Genomic DNA, 13,574 nt, shown 5'->3' on the forward strand with positions numbered 1-13,574 from the left:
ATATCTCCCTCTGTAATAGGGGATGTGCGGCCGATGGCTGATTCTAGCAGAAGGTCCCATAAATGATCCTGTGATGGTTTGTGTGGCCCATCGCTTGAGTCGTGTGATAGGCTATATAAATAGGCTATATGTAAATTATGTAGATTATGTACATGACGGCCCGGCCCATCTAATTCACCCCTACGTCTGGATGTGGTTTATTTTTTTTAGAAATCGATCTATAAATCTGTCTGGAAATCCGCTTTGAATCTGCTGCAATTCTAATGCAAAATCTGCATGTAGCAGCTTTGGATTTTATAGTGTACATCATACTTGTTTTCCAGTAAAGAAAAGTTCTGATATGTTTGGATGGTGTTTTCAAATCAATTATGTATTCTACTAGAATAGCAGTTTTGTAGTGCAGAATGTGAACCACAAATCTACCACATCTGGCCTTACCCAAATACTCCATTTCCCTGTTACTGAGTACGACAGAAGATTGCAGCGCCTATAATCTAAGATAAATGAATGGTCTGGATTTAGTCAAAGCTATTACATAATTAGGGGAGCGAGTGGTAGAGGATAAAGGAAGAAATCATATTCATCAGGCAGGATTATGCATGGAAGCTCCGAATGTCTCAATAACCCTGTAACAACATGACCGCTCATAGAACTTGTGGGGCCTTTCTGCCCTGAATTTATAGGGTCTGTGCATATTCTTGGAGGATCTGCTCACAATCTAGAGCTGTATGTATACATTGAGGTGGTCGGCTAGGTTGTATTCAGATTCATGTAGACAACAATCTTAAAAACACAATAGTCTATTATGTTTGGACACTTGGTCCATAACAATACAATGTTTGCTATCACCAATACCTATAAGGCTGGAATTCCACTGAGGTTTTTTTTTGCAAAAACGCCTTCAAAAACGCCAATTTTTCCGCACGGCATTTTTTCTGTAAAAAACGTCGTGTCCAGATGTTAGCTGCAAGTCAATAGTAAACTGCAAAATGCCGGATTCACTTGGCATTTTTCAGTTTGGCATTTTTTTAAATCCTTTTGGCGTTTTTCAGCAATTTCGGGCTCAGAGGCTGGATTTTCAAATCGCTCGACAAAACCTAGTTTGGCATTTTTTGCCTGGAAATTGTGGCGTTTTCATCCCATAGAAGTCTATGGGAGAGCAAAATCACCAAGAAAAACGCCATGGTGGTTTTAAATTTTGCATTTTTGCAGGCGGTTTTTATTCTTTTTTGGAGTTTAGTTATCCCAAAAAATGATGGAGATACCTTTTTTATAAAAATTTCATAGGGTACCATAAAAAAAATAATAAAAAAGATACAGTAGTGATGGAAAAATTTTATCTAACAAAATTTATCTTTTTTATTACGAAATGTTTATTCATTTTTAAACAGGGATCAATTTATGTGAGTGGGTAAAGCACTAAAAATGTAGCTGACAATAATAAAAATGTAGTGTGTGTGTGTTTTTCACTTTTTTTTTTTTTTTTACATTTTTTAGGTAGTACTACTACTCCCAGCATGGAACACACTGTTCTATGATGGGAGTAGTAGTACCTGTACTAATAGACAGATCGCCTGTTGCGATCCTCCTGTGTAATGTATAGATGCGGCGGCCGCTCTTCTATGGTCCCCTGCACTGACGTATATATACACATATTCATATTTCCCACAGAGAGCTTTGATTGGCCAGATGGTTCCAGCCTATCACAGCTCTAGGAATATGTGTATATATACAGCAGTGCAGGGGACCATAGGAGAGCGGCCGCTGCATCCATACATTATACAGGAGGATCACAGCGGGTGTCAGTATTGATACTCGCTGTGATCTTTCCTTAACTACAAGTACTACTACTCCCAATACTCTACTCCATGCTGGGAGCTGTAGTACCTGCATTAATAGCCAGATTGCAACACGTGTCAGAAGTTACACTCGCTGCGATCTGTCTATTGTAGCGCTGTATAGAGCATTTCCGCTTCTCTGCTATATAATGGACAATCGCATCGGGTGACAGGAATGACACACGGAGCGATATGTCTTATAGTACAGGTACTACTACTCCCATCATGGAACAGTGTGTTCCATGCTGGGAGTAGTACTACTACATAAAAAAAATGTAAAGAAAAGAGAAAAAAAAGTTAAACACACACACACTTTATAAAAAAAATTATTAAAATGTTGTTATAAAAAATAAACATTTAGCTAAATAAATTTTTACATCCTTACTGCATCCCTTTTTTTTCTTCTTTTTTTTTTTTTTTTTTTTGGCACCCAACTATTTTGTAAAAAAAAAACGCCAAAGGGGCCAAAAAAGGCTAATTCCATACAAAGGTAAAAACGCAAGAAAAAACGCCAAAACGCAGGGAAAAACTGTGGCAGTTTTTCTGGCGATTTTGCTGGTGTTTTTAAGCCAAAAAAATCGCAGGGCAAAAATCTCAGTGGAATTCTAGCATAAGCAAGAAGTTTTCCCCCATAGACAAACATTAAAATATTGGTTCATGTCATGGTAATGATCCGGTTTTATGTAGTAGATGACACCAGATTAGTGCTGTGTCCAAGTCTTATATTGTGCACACCCATTTTCCTTTTAAAGGGGTTATCCGGCCAAAGAGCAGCACCCGCATTCTATGCTCTCGGAAAGCTCTTTGTTTCTGGGACTGGGATTGTGACGTAATGCCAGGCCCCCTCAATTCATGTCTATGGGTGGGGGCGTGACAGCCCCGCATAGAATGTGGGTGCTGCAAGAAGATCGCGGGGGGATAAGATGACTTTGGTCGGAAAACCCCTTTAAATCTATGTTTATATGATCCAATTTGTTAACCTGGCTTTCTGATATTAAAATTTCTTGGGAAACTGACAGCATAACTGATCCCATTGTTTTAAATAGGAATCCTTAGTAACATTTTTACTACAAAAGTATCCAACAACTATGACAAACATCTTTTAAGGCCATCAATCCTGCCTGAAAGAACCTTGTATGCTATGTTAAGGTGGGAGCATAAGACCAATGCCCTGCCTGATGGGAAAAATGGACACCACATCTGGATCCACTCTACAGAGCATTCTGGCTTTTTTCATACCTGATAAGTGTATACAAGCCTTTATGCAGATTTGAGGTCAATTCTTGAATAAGCTATACTGGGGTTTTCCACAAAGTGAGTTCTTCTGCTAGGAGCATACCCATGGGGCTAGAGGTTAGCACAAACTCTTCTTCATTACGAAGATAGAGTCAACTAAGAGTTAGCAGACCCTACCAGTCTGCTTCCAGTAATCCACCAAGATCAAGTAGGGAGATTAGCAAACCCAGGAGACTCCAGGTAATAGAGGGAGATTAGCAAACTTGAGACATAAGCCGTGTTCATTCTTTATTTACCCATGACATTCTTGTGTAGAAAGTCACGTCATAAATATATAATTACATAACTATAACAATTCAGTTTGGTAAAATCACAGTCTAGTAATGTATTAATCAATAAATCCTTAGAAAACGTTTGTTGATAAATCTCCTACTATACAATATAACATACAACAGATACATAGGGGGGAATTTGCTAAACTATGTACGCCAAGTTTTCTGGTGTAAAAAATTTATTTAAAATCGTTACACAAGCCCCATTGTTTGCAGAAATTGTGTGATTTTTTTTTATTTCTGTGCCATTCAAAACATTTTCAAAGTGGGCATAGGCTTAGTAGAAAATGGTGCACAGGATGTACTTTCTGCAGGCTAACAAATTTAGTAAAATGTACACCACAAATTGGAAAAATATATATTCAAAAAATAAAAACACAAAAGTTGGCGTTATCTAAGTGCTGTTATCGTCACCAGATACAGTCATGGCCGTAAATGTTGGCACCCCTGAAATTTTTCAAGAAAATGAAGTATTTTTCACAGAATGGATTGCAGTAACACATGTTTTGCTATACACATGTTTATTCCCTTTGTGTGTATTGAAACTAAACCAAAAAGGAAGAAAAAAAGCAAATTGGACATAATGTCCCACCAAACTCCAAAAATGGGCTGGAGAAAATTATTGGCACCCTTTCAGAATTGTGGAAAAATAAGATTGTTTCAAGCATGTGATGCTCCTTTGAACTCACCTGGGGCAAGTAACAGGTATGGGCAATATAAAAATCACACCTGAAACCAGATAAAAAGGAGAGAAGTTCACTTAGTCTTTGCATTGTGTGTCTGTGTGTGCCACACTAAGCATGGACAACAGAAAGAGGACAAGAGAACAGTCTGAGGACTTGAGAACCAAAATTGTGGAAAAATATCAACAATCTCAAGGTTACAAGTCCATCTCCAGAGATCTAGATTTTCCTTTGTCCACACTGCGCAACATTATCAAGAAGTTTGCAACCCATGGCACTGTAGCTAATCTCCCTGGGCGTGGATGAAAGAGAAATATTGATGAATAGTGTCAACGCAGGATAGTCCGGATGGTGGATAAGCAGCCCCAAACAAGTTCCAAACATATTCAAGCTGTCCTGCAGGCTCCGGGAGCATCAGTGTCAGCTCGAACTATCTGTTGGCATTTAAATGAAAGGAAACGCTATGGCAGGAGACCCAGGAGGATCCCACTGCTGACACAGAGACATAAAAAAGCAAGACTACATTTTGTCAAAATGAACTTGAGTAAGCCAAAATCCTTCTGGGAAAATGTCTTGTGGACAGAGGAGACCAAGATAGAGCTTTTTAGTAAAGCACATCATTCTACTGTTTACTGAAAAATGAATGAGGCCTACAAAGAAAAGAATGCAGTACCTACAGTGAAATATGGTGGAGGTTCAATGATGTTTTGGGGTTGTTTTGCTGCCTCTGGCACTGGGTGCCTTGAATGTGTGCAAGGCATCATGAAATCTGAGGATTACCAATGGATTTTGGGTTACGCTGTACAGCCCAGTGTCAGAAAGCTGGGTTTGTGTCCGAGATTTTGGGTCTTCCAGCAGGACAATGACCCCATAGTTACGTCAAAAAGCCCCCAGAAATGGATGGCAACAAAGCGCTGGAGAGTTCTGAAGTAAACATGTGTATAACAAAACATGTGTTACTGCAATCCTTTTCTGTGAGAAATACTTCATTTTCTTGAAAAATGTCAGGGGTGCCAACATTTATGGCCATGACTGTATATTGTGCAGAAACCAAAATAGGTGTATGCTCACTTGGTGGTGTAGTGCTGCAGGCACAATGCTGTCAATGGCACGTAGTTAAACCTCGTCGCAGCCCGCATCTATAGCCAAATTCCAAGCAGGGAAAACCGCAGGCAAAGGTAGAGAATCCAAATGATCCTTCTGAAAAGGAGATGTATGTGGAGGAGCCAAAGGGGCATAAAGGAAAATGACTAGCGGACTATCTTTTGAAATGATAGGGTTAATATTTATTGCATATATGCTTTTCGTAAGATTAAACTCGCTTCTTCAGGTCAAAAAAACATGGTACTTACACCACAAATTGGCATAAATTGTAGCGGAACTCTAGGTCAGTTCATAGCTGGGGCAATTTTTAATCTGAGATACACAGTCAGCTACAGATGCAACACATTTTTAAAGAGGCCTACTACTTACTCCAGAACACTTTAGCTAAACACTGGTGTCTAAAATGCTTAGTCTTCAGTAAATCTACCCCCTACTGTTCCATTACTTATAGGGCCTATGCCAGCAGGCTGCCGACTGTACACGTTGTTACGCACCAAGTGAATGATTTTAAAAAAATAAGAATTCTGATATCAGTGATTGGAAATTAAATTGTCTGTAATACCATGAGATGACTACAGGGGGCATAAGCTTGATGGAGGTTGACCTGCTTATTATTTGCCCCATGGAAAGAGCACATGACCTCTCATTGGACATTACCAAACACAAACTTACTATTGTGAATAAAAATACACAGGGATTCCCTTTCACTTCAAGTCTCATACACACATGGGTGAAGCCTCCAACACAAAGACTTCGCAGAACCTCAAACTCTCACGCTCTCTACTCTCAATGACATAAAAAACTGGGAAAGTCCAGTTCTTCCAAAACTAGAAGTCCATTAGCCCAAAGCTGCCAAAGAATCCAAACCATTCTTGGAACTTACAATTTATCATATCACTCCCAATTTATTACAACGGTTTGATTGTCTATTTTATTGAAAATATTGTGTTTTTCTGCAACTTTATTAACTTATACAAGTGAAAGATAGATTTAATATATATATATATATATATATATATATATATATATATATATATATGCATGTATAGGAAGAAAAAACATTGGGGAATTGGCTTTCCATAGGGACAAATGAACTAACAAGCAATTGAATAACATGGGGATTATTGATATGTTGATGGCGTTCCCTCCTTAATTGACATCTAACCAGCAGAGATGGCCTATTGTATTTCCAGCCCTCCTGAATCAGGTTCTTTGTCATTCTGCCTCTACGTGGGACGCATTAGCCAGATTTTGGCAGTTGCCAGTTAATAGTCAAATACTCAAGCAGATTTTCTCCGACTGGATTAGTCAGATCCTCCACCATTGTAGAAGTTTTTTCCCAGCATTAAGGTGAACAATAGGCAGGGAATTACCTGAAAATGGGGGAATCAGGACAGTGGATCCCTCACACAGTAGACACAAAATTACATTGTGTCTTCAGTATTCAACAAAATTTAGGACTGAATGCAGTTTGTTCAACGCTTAATCCAGACACAGCTGACACATTTCTGTTACTTTTTTTTGGGATTACCTTGTTCCCATCCTTGTTTGGACATAGTGATATATAGAAGGACAATTCAAATAAACACAGATTCAATGAGAATTCTTATTTTGTTATACTGGTTTTTACATGTTATAAAGTGACTTTATGATCAGCGATGGTCTGATCCCCATTGATTACACTATTAAAAAAAATTTTTTTTTTGGGGGGGGGGATAAAAATTACCAGATGTCAAACTGAAAAATTCAGAGGCGTAACTACAGTGGGTGTGGGTGCATAAATTTTTAGATTTTTCACTGGGCCCAAGAGCTTCAAGTTACATCTAATGTTTCCACAGGGTTAAACCCATATGTTATCTTGATTCTTTAGGTAAGTACTTTTACAATGATATTAAGGCTACAATTATATTTCTGGCCAGACATTCCACAAACATCGGGCGATGATAGAACATGCCAGCTCTAGGATCACTCGGAAATGTACCGCCTTCATAGACGGCAATGCATTCCTGAGCGGATTCTGCAGAAAGAATTGTCCATTTTTTTCTGCAGAGGCTGGAATTGGAATTTCCGCGGCACATGTTTCCACCATAGAAATTTCGCCTTATGCATGGTGCAGCAGGATTCCCTTGAAAATAATAGGACTGCAGTGGAATTTCTGAGCAGAAATTTTCCTCCGGATTTCGCTTGTAAATTCTGCCATGGGAACATAGCCTAACAGGGTTAAAGTAATTTCACTGTATTATTGTTAATAAATTATTCACCTTTCCAGCTTACAGACAAATCAGATTCCATTCTACTTGACCTGACCATTGTTAAACATGTAATGGTTGACAGCCAAACTAGCTTTTCTTTTTTAGCTGACAGCGTTCAATCCAGGCTTTTCTAATGTGTATTTTATTGTATAGGGACATATGTTTAAAGGGGTACTCCGGTCCTAAGACATCTTATCCCCTATCCAAAGGATAGGGGATAAGATGCCTGGTCGCAGGGGTCCCGCCGCTGAGGTCCCCTGCAATCTTTCATGCAGCACCCCGCTATAATCAGTCTCCGGAGCGAACATCACTCTGGGTCTGATGAGTCACGATACTCCGGCCCCGTGATCGTGATTCATCAGACTCGGAGTGATGTTCGCACCGGAGGTTGATGATAGTGGGGTGCTGCATGAAAAATTGCGGGGGTCCCCAGTAGCGGGACCCCCGTGATCAGGCATCTTATCCCATATCCTTTGGATAGGGGATAAGATGTCTTAGGCCTGGAGTACCCCTTTAAATGGTTCAGAGGTAGCAGGGACGCCTGGGCCTGAGGATGCCAAAATTCCTTTTAACCAGATATGAAAGCATTGGTATAATATAGAGTACATTTTACTGGGACTTTTTTTGCATCAGGGTCCAGAAACTTATTGTAGTTATGGAAGACAAGTCCAGCTTTTGCTCCTTTTATGATCTGTTATGATCCTCTTATTATTAGTTCTTCTCTACCCAGTCAGGTCAGATCTAAAGATAAAATACAAACAATGCAAATGGGAGGAATTCTACCAATTATGGAGTGAATATACAAAAGTGTATGGAGAAGTTTCTTAGTCTGGGGTCACATGTTGTGAAATTCTATTTAAAAGGTACTTTAAAACAAAAAAAAACATTTTTTTTTTTTTTTAAATCAACTGTTGCCAGAATGTTAAACAGATTTGAATTCTATTTAAAAATCTTAATCCTCCCAGTACTTATCAGCTGCTGTATGCTACACAGGAAGTTCTTTTCTTTTAAAATGAATTTTCTGTCTGACCACAGTGCTCTCTGTTGACACCTCTGTCTGTCTCAGGAACTGTCCAGAGCAGGAGCAAATCCCCATAGCAAACCTATCCTGCTCTGGAAAGTTCCTGATCTGGACAGAGGTGTCAGCAGAGAGCATTGTGGTCAGACAGAAAAGAAACTTAAAAAGAAAAGAACTTCCTCTGTAGTATACAGCAGCTGATAAGTACTGGAAAGGTTAAGATTTTTAATTAAAATATTTTTTTTTTAAATTTCACCGGAGTACCCCTTTAAGTTTACATGCGCATTTTTGGCTGCAACTTTTTTTTTACTTAATTTTTTTGCCAATTACGCCCAAAATGCACATATAAAATAAAAAAAAAGTGAACCCGGCCTAAAAGAATGCCTTATTAATTTATGCTCTTCTCTAAAGTTTTGAGGTTTTGAAGATTAGGAATAGTTCAGGGATCTGTATATTTTACGGAATTAAGGTCAGATAAACTTATGATGAAGGAATTGGTGTAAGAAATTTAGGGTATATTCTCTTTTAGAATGAACTGTAACATTCCCTGAATAAATTAACATAATAACAGAAGCACATACTAATGCCCCTGTCATCGGCACTAGGAGCTCCTCAAACTAATCATCATATAGACGACAACAACACAACCCGTTCTGTCAATGCTGAAACCTATTAGCAAGAAAACAGGATTTGGGAAAAATTGGGAATTGACAAAGTAGCAAGAACACAACAACCATGTTTATCTCTGCTCCCCAGCAATGAGTCTTGCGGACCTTTGCCGTAATGAGCCATTGGCATCTTGCCCTGAGGATGTTTACACAACTAATTGGACAATGTTCCAGAATTGTCATTGACATTTCTGAGAACAAATATGATGTTAAGGCAGAGGGGATCGGATCACCGAGGAGTGAGGCCATTGTGACACACCTCATACAGAATTTGTGAAAGGATTTTAATGATTTTCAGTACAGAAAGTTTAATCATTCCAAACTAGGGCTGGGCGGTATGACCAAATGTGTGTGTCACGGTATTTTTTTTAAACTTTTGGCGGTCCCACGGTATATAATGGTATTTCTTAAACATCCCCCCCCCCCCCCCGATGCCCCTGGCCCAGCACCCCCCCATATTAATTATCAGCCCACATCCCCATCAGGGTAAATACTCACGTATCACAAGCGCTGCTCTCCTCGTCCTCCTGTTAGTTGTTGCCGCCGGCGCTCGCACTCTATACTGTGCGGTATCCCTATGCCCTGGCTGCAAAAGTTAAACAAAATAAACTTTAACGCACCTACGTCGGCCTTACGCTGGGGACGGGAACGTCGGACAGCCGTCAGCCTATCTCAAGGCCGCAGCGATGTTCTGCTTCAGCCGGTGATAGGCTGAGCCCACTGTCATGTAAGAAGCCGGCTTCTTACATTACAGTGCGCTCAACCTATCACCGGCCGAGGCAGAACATCGCTGCGGCCGGTGATAGGCTGACGGCTGTCCGACGTTCCCGTCCCCAGGAAACAAGTGAGGCCGGTACCGGACTAACGGGAGGTGAGTTAAAGTTTATTTTGTTTATTTTTTGCAGTCCGGGTATAGTGATACCGCACAGTAGGGAGCAGTGGTCTTCAACCTGCGGACCTCCAGACATTGCAAAACTACAACTCCTAGCATGCCCGGACAGCCAACGGCTGTCCGGGCATGCTGGGAGTTGTAGTTTTGCAACATCTGGAGGTCCGCAGGTTGGAGACCACTGGTATACAGTGTCAGCGCCAGCGGCCGCAACGAACAGGACGAGGAGGGCAGCGCATGCGGGTGACATGTGAGTAGTACCCTGATGGGGACAGCGCTGGGCTAATAATTAATTGGGGGGCAGAACAGCGCTCACAGGTCACATAGGATTAGTTCCCCAATGTGGGGACAACACAGCGCTGGGCTGATTCATTCATTCCCGAGGGGGAGGGGCCAAACCGGTATTGCGGTATGGGTTAAAATTCATATTGTGCAGCACAAAAATGTTGGTATTCGGTATGAACCGGTACACCGCCCAGCCCTATTCCAAACTAATAAATTATTTGACTTACCATCCTGGACAACACTTCACAGATGGCACAACTGGCTGTACATTTGTATGTGTATGTGCTGTACAAGAACCTTTATATTGTAAATATGAGTCTCCACTGTACTGTCAGAGCTCTGGACAGCATTTTGCTATATCACATAGAATACGCCACCACTCAAAAGACATGGAGGCAGCAGGGGGAGGTGTGAATTGTACACTATGGTGTGAATTGTACACTATGGTGTGAATTGTACACTATGGGATGCCTGTGCGTGTGCAGGATGGGACAATGGAATAACATACAACTCACAAATACATAGAGACATGTGGAAAAGCAAACTTTTATATATTAACCATATATATATATTTTTTTTTGCTTTATGTTGCACGGATTACTTTCCCATTTAAAGGGGTATTCCAGGCAAAAACTTTTTTTTATATATATATGAACTGGCTCCAGAAAGTTAAACAGATTTGTATATTACTTCTATTAAAAAAATCTTAATCCTTTCATACTTATGAGCTTCTGAAGTTAAAGTTGTTCTTTTCTGTCTTAATCCTCTCTGATGACTCCTGTCTCAGGAACCGCCCAGTTTAGAAGAGGTTTGCTATGGGGATTTGCTCCTAAATTGGGCGTTTCCCGAGACAGGTGTCATCAGAGAGGATTTAGACAGAAAAGAACAATCTTAACTTCAGAAGCTCATAAGTACTGAAAGGATTAAGATTTTTTTAATAGAAGTAATTTACAAATCTGTTTAACTTTCTGGAGCCAGTTGATATATAAAAAAAAAGTTTTTGCCTGGAATACCCCTTTAAGTCAATGTCAAATTTTTGGAAAACCTGATTAACCCCTTCTAAATTTTAGTCTGGGCTCACATCAGGTTTGTGGAGCTGTGGTACAACAACTTAAAAAGCTGCGTATCGGTGCTGGGACGAAGGGTGTCATAACTGACATCAAGGGAACCCGGCATCTTTGAATGGGGTCCATCAAGGTTTCTGTTAGTTGCTCGTTATTCTCCATGTTCTGCAGGTTTTTCTCTCTGCTGGTCATTTAGGCAGAATCAGCGAATGGAGCTCCATAACAGAGCTCTGAACACTGATGTGAACATAGCCTAAATTAGTATGTTCCAACCAGATGGTACATATACTTTAGGCATTGAGCGCCACATTTCTAGGGGATATGTATGCTGCACCCAGGATGCTCTTCTTATTCCAATGTCTTCTTTCCTGTTCGATTGTTTTTAGGTTGGCTATGTTATGATGTTATAAGTGCGACTGGCTCAGTTATGGAGGCACTCTAGCTCCATGAACATTTTCCCAGCATATAATTATGCCTCCTTTTCTCATCTTTGGTACGAGCTTATGTGCACTCATTAGCTCCAAACTTCCATCTCCCTTATGGTAGGATCACACATGGCATATTTTGCTGCATATTTGCCTGCCCATTAAAGTTAATGGGTAGCAAAATAAGCAGCTGATTTTGCTACCCATCGACTTCAATGGGTAGGAAAATACGCAACAGCAAATATGCAGCGAAATACGGCTTGTGTGACCCCACCCTTAAAGGGGTACTCCGCCCCTAGACATCTTATCCCCTATCCAAAGGATAGGGGATAAGATGTCAGATCGCCGCGGTCCCGCTGCTGGAGAGCCCTGGGATCCCCGCTGCGGCACCCCGTTCTCATTACAGCACAGAACGAGTTCGCTCTGCACGTAATGACAGGCAGTACAGGGGCCGGAGCATCGTTACGTCACGGCTCCACCCCTCGTGACATCACGGCCCGCCCCTTTCAATACAAGTCTATGGGAGGGGGCATGGCGGTCATCACGCCCCCTCCCATAGACTTGCATTAAGGGGACGGGATGTCACGAGGGGTGGAGCCATGACATCACGCTGTTCCGTCCCCCGTATCACCCGTCATTACGCACAGAGCGAACTCGCTCTGTGCTGTAACGAGAGCGGGGTGCCGCAGCGGCGATCCCAGAGCTCCCCAGCAGCTGCGGGATAGGGGATAAGATGTCTAGGGGCGGAGTACCCCTTTAAAGTGGTTTCCCAGGATACATTAAAGGGGTATTCCTGTCATGGACATTAATGTCATCTCCACAGGATATGTCATAAATGTCCCCTAGCTACAGGTCCCACATTTTATAGGTCCTACTGTCAGGAAAACTCTTCTCCAGAGATCAGTCATCTCCCGATATCGTCAAGGTAATAGGTTTATTACATACATCAATGTATGGGTGATCCTTACATAGAGAAAGTCAAGGAAAGAATCCCCCGAGCTAAGGCATTCAACAAGTAAGCAGTTACATCATAACTGATAAGTGGGTAATGCTGTCAGCTCATTGGTCAAGAACTTTATTGTCTGCTCAGCAAACCAAGACCTTCAAGGTCATTAGCTAGTTTCGATTTTAATAGGGCGTGTTACAAGAAGCAAGCGCCATATTGTGATTTATAACTACACAGTGAGAAAATAGGAACTTAAAACTAATAAAAGTAGGTACATCTCCTTATTCTACTACCCAAGGTCAGTTTGCATACTTTCAAGCATCACTGGGCGCTGGACAGAACTGAGATGAAAGTGAATTGAAGCTAGGAATAAAAACCAGCCAATGCCATCTTTAGTTAGACAATGTATAGATATATAAGAATACAGGGAACATACCGTATTTTTCACCGTATAAGACGCACTTTTTCTTCCCCAAAACTGGGGGGAAAAAGTCGGTGCGTCTTATACGGTGAATACACCCCTATCCCGGCTGACCCTGTGGCCATCAACGGCCGGGACCCGCGGCTAATACAGGACATCACCGATCGTGGTGATGCCCTGTATTAACCCTTCAGACGCGGCGATCAAAGCTGACCGCCGCGTCTGAAGGGAAAGTGACACTAACCCGGCTGTTCAATCGGGCTGTTCGGGACTACCGCAATTTCACCGCGGCGGTCCCGAACAGCCCGACTGAATAGCCGGGTTAGTGCTTACAGGACACCGGGAGGGACCTTACCTACCTCCTCGGTGTCTTCTCCGTTCAGGGATCCCCTGTATGGCCGGCGCGCTCCTTC

This window comes from Hyla sarda, chromosome 6 (genome assembly GCF_029499605.1).
Source record: "Hyla sarda isolate aHylSar1 chromosome 6, aHylSar1.hap1, whole genome shotgun sequence".
NCBI lineage: Eukaryota > Metazoa > Chordata > Amphibia > Anura > Hylidae > Hyla > Hyla sarda.